Source organism: Pristiophorus japonicus, chromosome 9 (genome assembly GCF_044704955.1).
Source record: "Pristiophorus japonicus isolate sPriJap1 chromosome 9, sPriJap1.hap1, whole genome shotgun sequence".
Classification (NCBI taxonomy): domain Eukaryota; kingdom Metazoa; phylum Chordata; class Chondrichthyes; family Pristiophoridae; genus Pristiophorus; species Pristiophorus japonicus.
The window spans coordinates 192,263,281-192,281,911 of record NC_091985.1 but is presented as its reverse complement, the minus strand read 5'-3'; the positions used below and the strand labels follow the sequence as shown (position 1 = coordinate 192,281,911).

Below are 18,631 nucleotides of genomic sequence, written 5' to 3'. Positions count from 1 at the left end.
CCCGCCCCCGAACACGCGCTGACGTCACGGCGCCGCCCGGCCTGGAGCTGCCAATCAGCCGCTGCGCGCGCAGCAGCACTTTAACCCCTCCTCCCTTCGCGTTCCCTCGTTGCCTGGGAAAAGCGTCAGTCCCCGCCCCCTCTCTGTTGGCAATGATCAATCACCTCCCTACGTCACAGACGTAGTGACGTTCTGCACCCGCTGCGTCACCGGGCGCGCGGCGGGATTTGAACGGCGGGGGGCGGTTGGAGAGAAGGCGTCATTTTGATAGTTTTGAACTTGATGAGTTGTTAAAGGGGCAGGACTGATGTCAATCAGCAAGAATTGGTTTTGTTCCAATCCCCCCTCTCTTGGCCAGACTGAACAATGCACATTTGTCACCGATCCTTGGCCCGCCGGCCGTTTCGACCCAGACAATCACACAACGGTCATTGCCCACAAGGCGGCCATTCGGCCCGTCGAGCCCGTGCCCGCTCGCTTTCCCCTCCTGCCGACACCGCGCCCCTTCCACCTCACAAACGCCTTCGTCACCGTCAACCGTGAGGGACTAGGGGGCGTCCTGGAAACGTCTTCACCCAGAGAGTGGTGAACCTGTGGCATTCTCGACCACAGGAAGTTGTTGAGGCCAATTCACTAAATATATTCAAGAAGGATTCGATGTAGTCCTTACTACTCGGGGGATCAAGGGTTATGGCGAGAAAGCAGGAATGGGGTACTGAAGTTTCATGTTCAGCCATGAACTCATTGAATGGCGGTGCAGGCTCGAAGGGCCGAATGGCCTGCTCCTGCTCCCAAAACTTCTCTACTTTTATACTCCATCCCCCTTTACAATAAAGGCCAACATTGCATTTGCCTTCCTGATCACTTGCTGTACCTACATACTAACAGTGGGTAACACTGTCTCCCCTCTGAGCCAGAAAGTTGTGGGTTTGAGTCCCATCACTACTCTGATCTCAGGAGAATAATCCCAGTTTCTCGAAGTCTCCTCACGTAACTGAATTCCCTCAGCCCTGGTACCATTCTGGTAAATCTCTGCATCCTCTCCAAGGCCTTTGTGTTCTTCCTAAAGTGTGGTGCCCAGAATTGGACACAATACACCAGCTGGGGCCGGAGCAGTGATTTATAAAGGGTTTAGCAATAACTTCCATGCTTTTGTACTGCACGCCTCTGTTTATAAAGACAAGGATCCGTTTTTTTATCATCTTGTCCCGTCACCTTCAATAACGATCAGCAGTGTTGGAAACGACACCAAGTGTTGTGTCCCACGACACAATTGGAAGATCAGGTCAACGTTTATCCTTCAAACAGCATCAGTAAAACAGATGGTCTGCTCACTTATGATATTGTTGTTTGTGGGAGCTTGTTGCGCGCATATTGGCTGCCGACGCATTTCCTACATTACAGCAGTGTCTGCGTTTCAAAACTACTTCATTGGCTATGAAGGGCTTTGCTGCATCGTCAGGTCGAGAAAGTCATAAATGTAGAATCCTCCAACCCGTCCTCTCTCCCTCCATTCCTTCCATCCCTCCCTCCTTCCCTCTGTCCCCTCCTTCCTCCCTCCCTCCCTCCATGCCTCCGTCCCCTCCTTCCTTCCTTTCTCCCTCCCTCCCTCCGTCCCCTCCTTCCTCCCTCCTTCCCTCCTTCCTTCCTTTCTCCCTCCCTCCCTCCGTCCCCCCCTTCCTCCCTTTCTCCCTCCCTCCCTCTGTCCCCTCTTTCCTCCCTCCCTCCCTCTGTCCCCTCCTTCCTCCCTTTCTCCCTCCCGTCCTTCCTCCCTCCCTCCCCTCCTTCCTCCCTCCCTCCCTTCCTCTGTCCCCTCCTTCCTTCCTTTCTCCTTCCCTTCCTCCCCTCCTTCCGACAGGGTAAGGTAATGTTAATTTTTTTGGCTTATATCAGACATTGAGAGCTGAATCCTGCAGAAAGCCTAGACGAGTATAGAAAGTGTAGGGGTGAAATTAAACAGGAAATTAGGACAGTAAAGAGAGGGCATGAAAAAATACTGGCAAGTAGAATCAATGAAAGCCCAAAGATGTTTTATAATTACATGGAGAGCAAGAGGATAACTAAGGAAAGAGTGGGGCCTATTCGGGACCAAAATGGTCACCTATGTGTGGAGGCGGAGGATGTGGGTTAGGTACTGAATGAATACTTTGCAGCTATCTTCACAAAAGAGGGAGACGATGCCAACGTTGAAGTTAAGGAGGAAGAGAGTGAAATATTGGATGGGATAAAGTGATCAAGAAGGCCAATGGTATCTTGGCCTTTATTGCAAAGGGGATGGAGTATAAAAGCAGGGAAGTCTTGCTACAGTTATACAGGGTATTGGTGAGGCCACACCTGGAATACTGCGTGCAGTTTTGGTTTCCATATTTACGAAAGGATATACTTGCTTTGGAGGCAGTTCAGAGAAGGTTCACTCGGTTGATTCCGGGGATGAGGGGGTTGACTTATGAGGAAAGGTTGAGGAGGTTGGGCCTCTACTCAATGGAATTCAGAAGAATGAGAGGTGATCTTATCGAAACGTATAAGATTATGAGGGGGCTTGACAAGGTGGATGCAGAGAGGATGTTTCCACTGATGGGGGAGACTAGAACTAGAGGGCATGGTCTTAGAATAAGGGGCCGCCCATTTAAAACTGAGATGAGGAGAAATTTCTTCTCTCAGAGGGTTGTAAATCTGTGGAATTCGCTGCCTCAGAGAGCTGTGGAAGAAACATAGAAAATAGGTGCAGGAGTAGACCATTCAGCCCTTCGAGCCTCACTCCCTCAGACCCTAAGTCCCTCACTACCTCACTACACTCCCTCACTACCTCAGACCCTGACTCCCTCACTACCTCACTCCCTGACTCCGTTACTCCCTCACTACCTCAGACCCTGACTCCCTCACTGACTCACTACCTCAGACCCTCACTCTCTCAGACCCTCACTGCACTCCCTCACTCAGTCACTCCCTCACTGCCTCACTCACTCACTACCTCAGACCCTCACTCCCTCACTACGTCAGACAATCACTCACTCACTACCTCACGTCTGACAATCACTCACTACCTCACTCACTCACTACCTCACTACCTCAATCACTCACTCCCTCACTCCCTCAGACAATCACTCACTACGTCACTCACTACCTCACTATGTCAGACAATCACTCCCTCACTACCTCACTACGTCAGACAATCTCTCACTACCTCACTCACTCCCTCACTACCTCAGACAATCACTCACTACGTCACTCACTCCCTCACTACATCAGACAATCTCTCACTACCTCACTCACTCCCTCACTACGTCAGACAATCACTCACTACCTCACTCACTCCCTCACTACATCAGACAATCTCTCACTACCTCACTACGTCAGACAATCTCTCACTACCTCACTCACTCCCTCACTACCTCAGACAATCACTCACTACCTCACTCACTCCCTCACTACCTCAGACAATCCCTCACTACGTCACTCACTCCCTCACTACCTCAGACAATCACTCACTACCTCACTCACTCCCTCACTACCTCAGACAATCCCTCACTACGTCACTCACTCCCTCACTACGTCAGACAATCACTCACTACCTCACTCACTCCCTCACTACATCAGACAATCACTCACTACCTCACTCACTCCCTCACTACGTCAGACAATCACTCACTACCTCACTCACTCCCTCACTTACTCAGACAATCCCTCACTACCTCACTCACTCCCTCACTACGTCAGACAATCCCTCACTACCTCACTCACTCCCTCACTACGTCAGACAATCACTCACTACCTCAGTCACTCCCTCACTACGTCAGACAATCACTCACTACCTCACTCACTCCCTCACTACATCAGACAATCACTCACTACCTCACTCACTCCCTCACTACCTCAGACAATCCCTCACTACGTCACTCACTCCCTCACTACATCAGACAATCACTCACTACCTCACTCACTCCCTCACTACCTCAGACAATCCCTCACTACCTCACTCACTCCCTCACTACCTCAGACAATCACTCACTACGTCACTCACTCTCTCACTACCTCAGACAATCACTCACTCCCTCACTACGTCAAACAATCACTCACTACCTCACTCACTCCCTCACTACCTCAGACAATCCCTCACTACGTCACTCACTCCCTCACTACCTCAGACAATCCCTCACTCCCTCACTCACTCCCTCACTACGTCAAACAATCACTCACTACGTCACTCACTCCCTCACTACGTCAAACAATCACTCACTACGTCACTCACTCCCTCACTACGTCAATCACTCACTACCTCACTACATCAGACAATCACTCACTCACTACCTCACTCCCTCAGACAATCACTCACTCACTACCTCACTCCCTCAGACAATCACTCACTACCTCACTCACTCCCTCACTACATCAGACAATCACTCACTCACTACCTCACTCCCTCAGACAATCACTCACTCACTACCTCACTCCCTCAGACAATCACTCACTACCTCACTCACTCCCTCACTACGTCAGACAATCACTCACTACGTCAGACAATCACTCACTCACTCTCTCAGACAATCACCACCTCAAGTCTGACAATCACTCACTCACTACCTCACTACCTCAATCACTCACTCCCTCACTACGTCAGACAATCACTCACTCCCTCACTACGTCAGACAATCACTCACTACCTCAATCACTCACTCCCTCACTATGTCAGACAATCACTACCTCACTCCCTCAGACAATCACTCACTACGTCACTCACTCCCTCACTACGTCAGACAATCACTCACTCCCTCACTCACTCCCTCACTACGTCAGACAATCACTCACTACCTCACTCACTCCCTCACTATGTCAGACAATCACTCACTACCTCACTCACTCCCTCACTACGTCAGACAATCACTCACTACCTCACTCACTCCCTCACTACGTCAGACAATCACTCACTACGTCACTCACTCCCTCAGACAATCACTACCTCAAGTCTGACAATCACTCACTCACTACCTCACTACCTCAATCACTCACTCCCTCACTATGTCAGACAATCACTCGCTCACTACGTCAATCACTCACTCACTACCTCACTCACTCACTACCTCACTACGTCGGACAATCACTCCCTCACTACCTCACTACGTCAGACAATCCCTCACTACGTCAGACAATCCCTCACTACGTCAGACAATCCCTCACTACGTCAGACAATCACTCACTCCCTCACTACCTCAGACAATCCCTCACTACGTCACTCACTCCCTCACTACGTCAGACAATCACTCACTACGTCACTCACTCCCTCATCACGTCAGACAATCACTCACTACCTCACTCACTCCCTCACTACGTCAGACAATCACTCACTACCTCACTCACTCCATCACTACGTCAGACAATCACTCACTACGTCACTCACTCCCTCACTACGTCAGACAATCACTCACTACCTCACTCACTCCCTCACTACGTCAGACAATCACTCACTACCTCACTCACTCCCTCACTACGTCAGACAATCACTCACTACCTCACTCACTCCCTCACTACGTCAGACAATCACTCACTACGTAACTCACTCCCTCACTACGTCAGATAATCACTCACTCACTCCCTCAGACAATCACTACCTCAAGTCTGACAATCACTCACTCACTACCTCACTACCTCAATCACTCACTCCCTCACCACGTCAGACAATCACTCACTCCCTCACTGCGTCAGACAATCACTCACTCCCTCACTACGTCAGACAATCCCTCACTACGTCACTCACTCCCTCACTACGTCAGACAATCACTCACTCCCTCACTACCTCAATCACTCACTCCCTCACTACCTCAGACAATCCCTCACTCCCTCACTCACTCCCTCACTACGTCAAACAATCACTCACTACCTCACTCACTCCCTCACTACGTCAGACAATCACTCACTCCCTCACTCACTACCTCACTACGTCAGACAATCACTCACTCCCTCACTACCTCAGACAATCCCTCACTCCCTCACTCACTCCCTCACTACCTCAGACAATCCCTCACTCCCTCACTCACTCCCTCACTACGTCAGACAATCACTCACTACGTCACTCACTCTCTCACTACGTCAGAGAATCACTCATTCACTACCTCACTCCCTCAGACAATCACTCACTCACTACCTCACTCACTCCCTCACTACGTCAGACAATCACTCCCTCACTACCTCAGACTCTCGTGACCTCACTCACTCCCTCACTACCTCAGACAATCACTACCTCACTACGTCAGACACTCACTCCCTCACTACGTCAGACAATCACTCACTACCTCACTACCTCAGACAATCACTCCCTCACTACGTCAGACAATCACTCACTACGTCACTCACTCCCTCACTACGTCAGACAATCCCTCACTACGTCAGACAATCACTCACTACCTCACTCACTCCCTCACTACGTAAATCACTCACTCACTACCTCACTACCTCAGACAATCACTCCCTCACTACGTCAGACAATCACTCACTCCCTCACTACGTCAGACAATCACTCACTACCTCACTCACTCCCTCACTACGTCAGACAATCACTCACTCCCTCATTACATCAGACAATCACTCACTACCTCACTCACTCCCTCACTACGTCAGACAATCACTCACTACGTCACTCACTCCCTCACTACGTCAGACAATCACTCACTACCTCACTCACTCCCTCACTACGTCAGACAATCACTCACTACCTCACTCACTCCCTCACTACATCAGACAATCACTCACTCCCTCACTCACTCCCTCACTATGTCAGACAATCACTCACTACCTCACTCACTCCCTCACTACGTCAGACAATCACTCACTACCTCACTCACTACCTCACTACCTCAGACAATCACTCCCTCACTACGTCAGACAATCACTCACTACCTCACTCACTCCCTCACTACGTCAGACAATCACTCACTCCGTCACTCACTCCCTCACTACGTCAGACAATCACTCACTACCTCACTCACTCCCTCACTACGTCAGACAATCACTCACTCCCTCACTCACTCCCTCACTACCTTAGACAATCACTCACTACCTCACTCACTCCCTCACTACGTCAGACAATCACTCACTCCCTCACTCACTCCCTCACTACCTTAGACAATCACTCACTCCCTCACTCACTCCCTCACTACCTTAGACAATCACTCACTACCTCACTCACTCCCTCACTACGTCAGACAATCACTCACTACCTCACTCACTCCCTCACTACGTCAGACAATCACTCACTACGTCACTCACTCCCTCACTACGTCAGACAATCACTCACTCCCTCACTACCTCAGACAATCGCTCCCTCACTACCTCAGACAATCACTCACTATGTCACTCACTCCCTCACTACGTCAGACAATCACTCACTCCCTCACTACCTCAGACAATCGCTACCTCACTACCTCAGACAATCATTCCCTCACCACGTCAGACAATCATTCACTACCTCACTCACTCCCTCACTACGTCAGACAATCACTCACTCCCTCCCTACGTCAGACAATCACTCACTCCCTCCCTACGTCAGACAATCACTCACTACCTCACTCACTCCCTCACTACGTAAATCACTCACTCACTACCTCACTACCTCAGACAATCACTCCCTCACTACGTCAGACAATCACTCACTCCCTCACTACGTCAGACAATCACTCACTACCTCACTCACTCCCTCACTACGTCAGACAATCACTCACTCCCTCATTACATCAGACAATCACTCACTACCTCACTCACTCCCTCACTACGTCAGACAATCACTCACTACGTCACTCACTCCCTCACTACGTCAGACAATCACTCACTACGTCACTCACTCCCTCACTACGTCAGACAATCACTCACTCCCTCACTACGTCAGACAATCCCTCACTCCCTCCCTACGTCAGACAATCACTCACTCCCTCCCTACGTCAGACAATCACTCACTCCCTCCCTACGTCAGACAATCCCTCATTACGTCAGACAATCACTCACTCCCTCACTACGTCAGACAATCCCTCATTACGTCAGACAATCACTCACTCCCTCACTACGTCAGACAACCGCTCACTACCTCATTACATCAGACAATCACTCACTACGTCAGACAATCACTCACTCCCTCACTACGTCAGATAATCCCTCCCTACGTCAGACAATCACTCACTCCCTCCCTACGTCAGACAATCCCTCACTACGTCAGACAATCACTCACTCCCTCCCTACGTCAGACAATCCCTCACTACGTCAGACAATCACTCCCTCCCTACGTCAGACAATCCCTCACTACGTCAGACAATCACTCCCTCCCTACGTCAGACAATCCCTCACTACGTCAGACAATCACTCACTCCCTCCCTACGTCAGACAATCCCTCACTACGTCAGACAATCACTCACTCCCTCACTACGTCACTCACTCCCTCTCTACGTCAGACAATCCCTCACTACGTCAGACAATCACTCACTCCCTCACTACGTCACTCACTCCCTCTCTACGTCAGACAATCCCTCACTACGTCAGACAATCACTCACTCCCTCCCTACGTCAGACAATCACTCACTCCCTCCCTACGTCAGACAATCCCTCACTACGTCAGACAATCACTCACTCCCTCCCTACGTCAGACAATCCCTCACTACGTCAGACAATCACTCACTCCCTCACTACGTCAGACAATCACTCACTCCCTCCCTACGTCAGACAATCCCTCACTACGTCAGACAATCACTCACTCCCTCCCTACGTCAGACAATCCCTCACTACGTCAGACAATCCCTCACTCCCTCCCTACGTCAGACAATCACTCACTCCCTCCCTACGTCAGACAATCACTCACTCCCTCACTACGTCAGACAATCACTCACTCCCTCCGTACGTCAGACAATCACTCATTACGTCAGACAATCACTCACTCCCTCACTACGTCAGACAATCCCTCATTACGTCAGACAATCACTCACTCCCTCACTACGTCAGACAATCACTCACTCCCTCCCTACGTCAGACAATCCCTCATTACGTCAGACAATCACTCACTCCCTCCGTACGTCAGACAATCACTCATTACGTCAGACAATCACTCACTCCCTCCCTACGTCAGACAATCCCTCACTACGTCAGACAATCCCTCATTACGTCAGACAATCACTCACTCCCTCCGTACGTCAGACAATCACTCATTACGTCAGACAATCACTCACTCCCTCCGTACGTCAGACAATCCCTCACTACGTCAGACAATCCCTCACTCCCTCCCTACGTCAGACAATCACTCACTCCCTCCCTACGTCAGACAATCACTCACTCCCTCACTACGTCAGACAATCACTCACTCCCTCCCTACGTCAGACAATCACTCACTCCCTCCCTACGTCAGACAATCCCTCACTACGTCAGACAATCACTCACTCCCTCACTACGTCACTCACTCCCTCACTACGTCAGACAATCACTCACTACGTCAGACAATCACTCACTCCCTCCCTACGTCAGACAATCCCTCACTACGTCAGACAATCACTCACTCCCTCCCTACGTCAGACAATCCCTCACTACGTCAGACAATCCCTCACTCCCTCACTACGTCACTCACTCCCTCCCTACGTCAGACAATCCCTCACTACGTCAGACAATCACTCACTCCCTCCCTACGTCAGACAATCCCTCACTACGTCAGACAATCACTCACTCCCTCACTACGTCAGACAATCCCTCACTACGTCAGACAATCCCTCACTCCCTCCCTACGTCAGACAATCACTCACTCCCTCACTACGTCAGACAATCACTCACTCCCTCCCTACGTCAGACAATCCCTCACTACGTCAGACAATCACTCACTCCCTCCCTACGTCAGACAATCCCTCACTACGTCAGACAATCACTCACTCCCTCCCTACGTAAGACAATCACTCACTACGTCACTCACTCCCTCACTACGTCAGACAATCACTCACTACCTCACTCACTCCCTCACTACGTCAGACAATCACTCACTACCTCACTCACTCCCTCACTACGTCAGACAATCACTCACTACCTCACTCACTCCCTCACTACGTCAGACAATCACTCACTACCTCACTCACTCCCTCACTACGTCAGACAATCACTCACTACCTCACTCACTCCCTCACTACGTCAGACAATCACTCACTACCTCACTCACTCCCTCACTACGTCAGACAATCACTCACTACCTCACTCACTCCCTCACTACGTCAGACAATCACTCACTCCCTCCCTACGTCAGACAATCACTCACTCCCTCACTACGTCAGACAATCACTCACTACCTCACTCACTCCCTCACTACATCAGACAATCACTCACTACCTCACTCACTCCCTCACTACGTCAGACAATCACTCACTCCCTCACCACGTCAGACAATCACTCACTCCCTCACTACGTCAGACAATCACTCACTCCCTCACTACGTCAGATAATCACTCACTCACTCCCTCAGACAATCACTACCTCAAGTCTGACAATCACTCACTCACTACCTCACTCACTCCCTCACCACGTCAGACAATCACTCACTCCCTCACTACGTCAGACAATCACTCACTCCCTCACTACGTCAGACAATCACTCCCTCACTACGTCAGACAATCACTCACTACCTCACTCACTCCCTCACTGCGTCAGACAATCACTCACTACCTCACTCACTACCTCACTACCTCAGACAATCACTCACTACGTCACTTACTCCCTCACTACGTCAGGCAATCCCTCACTACGTCACTCACTCCCTCACTACCTCAGACAATCCCTCACTCCCTCACTCACTCCCTCACTACGTCAAACAATCACTCACTACCTCACTCACTCCCTCACTGCGTCAGACAATCACTCACTCCCTCACTCACTAACTCACTACGTCAAACAATCACTCACTACCTCACTACCTCAGACAATCCCTCACTCCCTCACTCACTCCCTCACTACGTCAAACAATCACTCACTACGTCACTCACTCCCTCACTACGTCAGACAATCACTCACTCCCTCACTACCTCAGACAATCCCTCACTCCCTCACTCACTCCCTCACTACGTCAGACAATCACTCACTACGTCACTCACTCTCTCACTACGTCAGAGAATCACTCATTCACTACCTCACTCCCTCAGACAATCACTCACTCACTACCTCACTCACTCCCTCACTACGTCAGACAATCACTCACTACGTCACTCACTCCCTCACTACCTCAGACAATCCCTCACTCCCTCACTCACTCCCTCACTACCTTAGACAATCCCTCACTCCCTCACTCACTCCCTCACTACCTCAGACAATCACTCACTACCTCACTCACTCCCTCACTACATCAGACAATCACTCACTACGTCACTCACTCCCTCACTACCTCAGACAATCCCTCACTCCCTCACTCACTCCCTCACTACCTTAGACAATCACTCACTACGTCACTCACTCCCTCACTACGTAAATCACTCACTCACTACCTCACTACCTCAGACAATCACTCCCTCACTACGTCAGACAATCACTCACTCCCTCACTCACTCCCTCACTACCTTAGACAATCACTCACTATGTCACTCACTACCTCACTACGTCAGACAATCACTCACTCCCTCATTACATCAGACAATCACTCACTACCTCACTCACTCCCTCACTACGTCAGACAATCACTCACTCCCTCATTACATCAGACAATCACTCACTACCTCACTCACTCCCTCACTACGTCAGACAATCACTCACTCCCTCATCACGTCAGACAATCACTCACTACCTCACTCACTCCCTCACTACGTCAGACAATCACTCACTCCCTCACCACGTCAGACAATCACTCACTACCTCACTCACTCCCTCACCACGTCAGACAATCACTCACTACCTCACTCACTCCCTCACTACGTCAGACAATCACTCACTACGTCACTCACTCCCTCACTACGTCAGACAATCACTCACTACCTCACTCACTCCCTCACTACGTCAATCACTCACTACGTCACTCACTCCCTCACTACGTCAGACAATCACTCACTACCTCACTCACTCCCTCACCACGTCAGACAATCACTCACTACCTCACTCACTCCCTCACTACGTCAGACAATCACTCACTCCCTCACTACGTCAGACAATCACTCACTACCTCACTCACTCCCTCACTACGTCAGACAATCACTCACTCCCTCACTACGTCAGACAATCACTCACTCCATCACTACCTCAGACAATCGCTCCCTCACTACCTCAGACAATCACTCACTATGTCACTCACTCCCTCACTACCTCAGACAATCGCTCCCTCACTACGTCAGACAATCACTCACTCCCTCACTCACTCCCTCACTACGTCAGATAATCACTCACTACGTCACTCACTCCCTCCCTACGTCAGACAATCCCTCACTACGTCAGACAATCACTCACTCCCTCCCTACGTCAGACAATCCCTCACGACGTCAGACAATCACTTACTCCCTCCCTACGTCAGACAATCCCTCACTCCCTCACTACGTCAGACAATCCCTCACTCCCTCACTACGTCAGACAATCACTCACTCCCTCCCTACGTCAGACAATCCCTCACGACGTCAGACAATCACTCACTCCCTCCCTACGTCAGACAATCACTCACTCCCTCACTACGTCAGACAATCCCTCCCTACGTCAGACAATCCCTCCCTACGTCAGACAATCACTCACTCCCTCCCTACGTCAGACAATCACTCACTCCCTCACTACGTCAGACAATCCCTCATTACGTCAGACAATCACTCACTCCCTCCCTACGTCAGACAATCACTCACTCCCTCACTACGTCAGACAATCACTCACTACGTCAGACAATCCCTCACTACGTCAGACAATCCCTCATTACGTCAGACAATCACTCACTCCCTCACTACGTCAGACAATCACTCACTCTCTCACTACGTCAGACAATCCCTCATTACGTCAGACAATCACTCACTCCCTCACTACGTCAGACAATCCCTCATTACGTCAGACAATCACTCACTACGTCACTCACTCCCTCACTACGTCAGACAATCACTCACTACGTCACTCACTCCCTCACTACGTCAGACAATCACTCACTACCTCACTCACTACCTCACTACGTCAGACAATCACACCCTCACTACGTCAGACAATCACTCACTACCTCACTCACTCCCTCACTACGTCAGACAATCACTCACTACCTCACTCACTCCCTCACTACGTCAGACAATCACTCACTACCTCACTCACTCCCTCACTATGTCAGATAATCACTCACTACGTCACTCACTCCCTCACTACGTCTTACAGTCACTCACTCCCTCCCTACGTCAGACAATCACTCACTCCCTCCCTACGTCAGACAATCCCTCACTACGTCAGACAATCACTCACTCCCTCACTACGTCACTCACTCCCTCTCTACGTCAGACAATCCCTCACTACGTCAGACAATCACTCACTCCCTCACTACGTCACTCACTCCCTCTCTACGTCAGACAATCCCTCACTACGTCAGACAATCACTCACTCCCTCCCTACGTCAGACAATCCCTCACTACGTCAGACAATCACTCACTCCCTCACTACGTCACTCACTCCCTCTCTACATCAGACAATCCCTCACTACGTCAGACAATCACTCACTCCCTCACTACGTCACTCACTCCCTCTCTACGTCAGACAATCCCTCACTACGTCAGACAATCACTCACTCCCTCACTACGTCACTCACTCCCTCTCTACGTCAGACAATCCCTCACTACGTCAGACAATCACTCACTCCCTCACTACGTCACTCACTCCCTCTCTACGTCAGACAATCCCTCACTACGTCAGACAATCACTCACTCCCTCCCTACGTCAGACAATCCCTCACTACGTCAGACAATCACTCACTCCCTCACTACGTCAGATAATCCCTCACTACGTCAGACAATCACTCACTCCCTCCCTACGTCAGACAATCACTCACTCCCTCCCTACGTCAGACAATCCCTCACTACGTCAGACAATCCCTCATTACGTCAGACAATCACTCACTCCCTCCCTACGTCAGACAATCCCTCATTACGTCAGACAATCACTCACTCCCTCCGTACGTCAGACAATCACTCATTACGTCAGACAATCACTCACTCCCTCACTACGTCAGACAATCCCTCACTACGTCAGACAATCACTCACTCCCTCCCTACGTCAGACAATCCCTCCCTACGTCAGACAATCCCTCATACGTCAGACAATCACTCACTCCCTCCCTACGTCAGACAATCCCTCACTACGTCAGACAAACTCTCATTACGTCAGACAATCACTCACTCCCTCCCTACGTCAGACAATCCCTCATTACGTCAGACAATCACTCACTCCCTCCCTACGTCAGACAATCCCTCACTACGTCAGACAATCACTCACTCCCTCACTACGTCAATCACTCACTCCCTCATTACGTCAGACAATCACTCACTCCCTCACTACGTCAGACAATCCCTCATTACGTCAGACAATCACTCACTCCCTCCCTACGTCAGACAATCCCTCACTACGTCAATCACTCAATCCCTCACTACGTCAGACAATCCCTCACTACGTCAGACAATCACTCACTCCCTCATTACGTCAGACAATCACTCACTCCCTCACTACGTCAGACAATCCCTCATTACGTCAGACAATCACTCACTCCCTCCCTACGTCAGACAATCCCTCACTACGTCAATCACTCAATCCCTCACTACGTCAGACAATCCCTCACTACGTCAGACAATCACTCACTCCCTCATTACGTCAGACAATCACTCACTCCCTCACTACGTCAGACAATCCCTCATTACGTCAGACAATCACTCACCCGCTCTCGCGCTTCCCTCTCGAACCGCCGACACTTTGTTCAAACCGCGCCGCGCGCCCGCCCCCGAACACGCGCTGACGTCACGGCGCCGCCCGGCCTGGAGCTGCCAATCAGCCGCTGCGCGCGCAGCAGCACTTTGACCCCGCCTCCCTTCGCGCTCCCTCGCTGCCTGGGAAAAGCGTCAGTCCCCGCCCCCTCTCTGTTGGCAATGATCAATCACCTCCCTACGTCACAGACGTAGTGACGTTCTGCACCCGCTGCGTCACCGGGCGCGCGGCGGGATTTGAACGGCGGGGGGCGGTTGGAGAGAAGGCGCCATTTTGATAGTTTTGAACTTGATGAGTTGTTAAAGGGGCAGGACTGATGTCAATCAGCAAGAATTGGTTTTGTTCCAATCCCCCCTCTCTTGGCCAGACTGAACAATGCACATTTGTCACCGATCCTTGGCCCGCCGGCCGTTTAGACCCAGACAATCACACAACGGTCATTGCCCACAAGGCGGCCATTCGGCCCGTCGAGCCCGTGCCCGCTCGCTTTCCCCTCCTGCCGACACCGCGCCCCTTCCACCTCACAAACGCCTTCGTCACCGTCAACCGTGAGGGACTAGGGGGCGTCCTGGAAACGTCTTCACCCAGAGAGTGGTGAACCTGTGGCATTCTCGACCACAGGAAGTTGTTGAGGCCAATTCACTAAATATATTCAAGAAGGATTCGATGTAGTCCTTACTACTCGGGGGATCAAGGGTTATGGCGAGAAAGCAGGAATGGGGTACTGAAGTTTCATGTTCAGCCATGAACTCATTGAATGGCGGTGCAGGCTAGAAGGGCTGAATGGCCTGCTCCTGCACCTATTTTCTATGTTTCTATGTCCTCCTCAGATTCGGCTGCCCTCAAAAGTTTGTTACCATTCTCCATCATCATCATAGGCGGTCCCTCGAAACGCGGATGACTTGCTTCCACGCCAAAAAAAAAAGACGAGTTCACAGGAGTTTTGGAAGAAGATCCCGAACTACATCCTCAAAGGGTGGAAACATAGAAAATAGGTGCAGGAGTAGGCCATTCGGCCCTTCTAGCCTGCACCGCCATTCAATGAGTTCATGGCTGAACATGAAACTTCAGTACCCCATTCCTGTTTTCTCGCCATACCCCTTGATCCCCCGAGCAGTAAGGACTTCATCTAACTCCTTTTTGAATATATTTAGTGAATTGGCCTCAACTACTTTCTGTGGTAGAGAATTCCACAGGTTCACCACTCTCTGGGTGAAGAAGTTTCTCCTCATCTCGGTCCTAAATGGCTTACCCCTTATCCTTAGACTGTGACCCCTGGTTCTGGACTTCCCCAACATTGGGAACATTCTTCCTGCATCTAACCTGTCTAAACCCGTCAGAATTTTAAACGTTTCTATGAGGTCCCCTCTCATTCTCTGAACTCCAGTGAATACAAGCCCAGTTGATCCAGTCTTTCTTGATAGGTCAGTCCCGCCATCCCGGGAATCAGTCTGGTGAACCTTTGCAAGTTTTGAACTCGGATCGCTAGATTCAAAATCCAGAGTGCTCACCATTACACCATCGAACCAACGATGGTGGAAGATGCCTGTGTGTGGATTTTTTTAACGTGGGGTGACCGTTGCACACCAGCCACCACACGGGCTTGACAGAGCTAGGTCTTGGTCCAGTGGCAAGGGTTAACCAGGACTAACTGGAGACCAGCTCTGCTGCACGGACCTAGTGCGCGCACACATATCGCAGTGTGGGCTGGGCCCGTGCTGTCCCCTGGCCCCGAACCCGCGCCTCTCCCGGGCCTCGGCCGCTCCCTCCACAGTCTCTCACAGCTCCTTCGCCCCGAACTCGTCGTTCATCATTCTCCACCTGCTCCACGATAACATGCAAGCCATGATCCTGACCAACTGATCCACCCATTCCACATTCGGACCGGGGCTTAAGCAAGGCAGTGTCATCGCACCAACGCCCTTCTCGATCGTCCTTGGTTCAATGCTCCATCTCACCCTCGGCAAGCTGCCCGCTGGAGCGGAGCTAAATTGCAGGACAAACGGGAACCTGTTCAGCCTCCGCCACCTCCAGGCCAGATCCAAGGCCGTCCCGTCCTCCATCATTGAACTACAGTACGCGGACGACGCCTGTGTCTGTGTACACTCGGCGGACGAACTCCAACCCATCGTCAACACCTCCACCGAGGTGTACGAGAACACGGGCCTTACACTAAACATCCGTAAGACAAAGACCCCCGCCACGCAGCACTATCCCCCGGTTATCAAAATCCACATCGAGGCCTTGGACAATGTGGACTATTTCCCATACCTCGGGAAACTACTGTCAACAAGGGCAGACATCGCCTTCAGTGTCCCAGTGCAGCCTTCGGTCGCCTGAGGAAGAGAGTGTTTGAAGACCAGGACCTCCAACCCAGCACCAAGCTCAATGTCTACAGAGCAGTGGTGATACCCGCCATCCTGTATGGCTCAGAGACATGGACCATGTACAGCAGGCACCTCAAACAGTGGAGAAGTACCACCACCGCTGCCTCCACAAGATTCTGCAAATCCATTGGCAGGAGAGGCACACCAACGTCAGTGTCCTCTCTCAGGCCAACATCTCCAGCATCGAAGCACTGATCACCCTCGATCAGCTCCGCTGGGCGGGCCACATCGCCTGCATGCCCGACACGAGACTCCCAAAACAAGTGCTCCCAAAACTTCTCTACTTTTATACTCCATCCCCCTTTGCAATAAAGGCCAACATTGCATTTGCCTTCCTGATCACTTGCTGTACCTACATACTAACAGTGGGTAACACTGTCTCCCCTCTGAGCCAGAAAGTTGTGGGTTTGAGTCCCATCACTACTCTGATCTCAGGAGAATAATCCCAGTTTCTCGAAGTCTCCTCACGTAACTGAATTCCCTCAGCCCTGGTACCATTCTGGTAAATCTCTGCATCCTCTCCAAGGCCTTTGTGTTCTTCCTAAAGTGTGGTGCCCAGAATTGGACACAATACACCAGCTGGGGCCGGAGCAGTGATTTATAAAGGGTTTAGCAATAACTTCCATGCTTTTGTACTGCACGCCTCTGTTTATAAAGACAAGGATCCGTTTTTTTATCATCTTGTCCCGTCATCTTCAATAACGATCAGCAGTGTTGGAAACGACACCAAGTGTTGTGTCCCACGACACAATTGGAAGATCAGGTCAACGTTTATCCTTCAACCAGCATCAGTAAAACAGATGGTCTGCTCACTTATGATATTGTTGTTTGTGGGAGCTTGTTGCGCGCATATTGGCTGCCGACACATTTCCTACATTACAGCAGTGTCTGCGTTTCAAAACTACTTCATTGGCTGTGAAGGGCTTTGCTGCATCATCAGGTCGAGAAAGTCATAAATGTAGAATCCTCCAACCCGTCCTCTCTCCCTCCATTCCTTCCATCCCTCCCTCCTTCCCTCTGTCCCCTCCTTCCTCTCTTTCTCCCTCCCTCCATCCCTCTGTCCCCTCCTTCCTCTCTTTCTCCCTCCCTCCATCCCTCCGTCCCCTCCTTCCTTCCTTTCTCCCTCCCTCCATCCCTCTGTCCGCTCCTTCCTTCCTTTCTCCCTCCTTCCCTCCCTCCCTCCGTCCCCTCCTTCCTTCCTTTCTCCTTCCCTTCCTCCCTCCTTCCTCCCTTTCTCCCTCCCTCCCTTCCTCTTTCCCCTCCTTCCTCCCTTTCTCCCTCCCTCCTTCCCTCTGTCCCCTCCTTCCTCCCTTTCTCCCTCCCTCCCTCTGTCCCCT

General features: G+C 51.0%; 1 protein-coding gene across 1 annotated transcript in view; it reads right to left on the bottom strand.

Annotated features, from left to right (window-relative positions):
• LOC139273388 (high affinity immunoglobulin epsilon receptor subunit beta-like) overlaps positions 1–14,896 on the bottom strand; it is a 102,344-nt gene extending 87,448 nt beyond the window's left edge. Inside the window, exon 1 of the mRNA XM_070890234.1 lies at positions 14,861–14,896. The gene's annotated coding sequence lies outside the window, so the exon portion shown is untranslated. The remainder of the gene's footprint in view (positions 1–14,860) is intronic.
• Positions 14,897–18,631: the final 3,735 nt, after the last annotated feature.